Source organism: Grus americana, chromosome 4 (genome assembly GCF_028858705.1).
Source record: "Grus americana isolate bGruAme1 chromosome 4, bGruAme1.mat, whole genome shotgun sequence".
Taxonomy (NCBI): Eukaryota; Metazoa; Chordata; class Aves; order Gruiformes; family Gruidae; genus Grus; species Grus americana.
In genome coordinates, this window is record NC_072855.1 from 35,510,470 (window position 1) to 35,510,761 (window position 292).

Below are 292 nucleotides of genomic sequence, written 5' to 3' on the forward strand. Positions count from 1 at the left end.
CACAAGTGAACAACATGGCAAATACTCCTCATACTCCATACAAAGATGACAGTAAGGTACCTAAGGTCAGCACCAGTACCATTATCTAATACAAGATATAAACAATGAAAGAAGGAATTCTGTTATATGTCTTTGGATAGAGAGAACATAAAAATTCTTGTATAAATTAATATTTTAAAAAATTGTCCCATTGATCTCAAGGTAAGGGGTTTTATACTTCAACACAACACATGCAGGAAGACCTGACCAACAATTCTTGGTTTTATTTTTATTTTCATTGATGCCAGGAAAT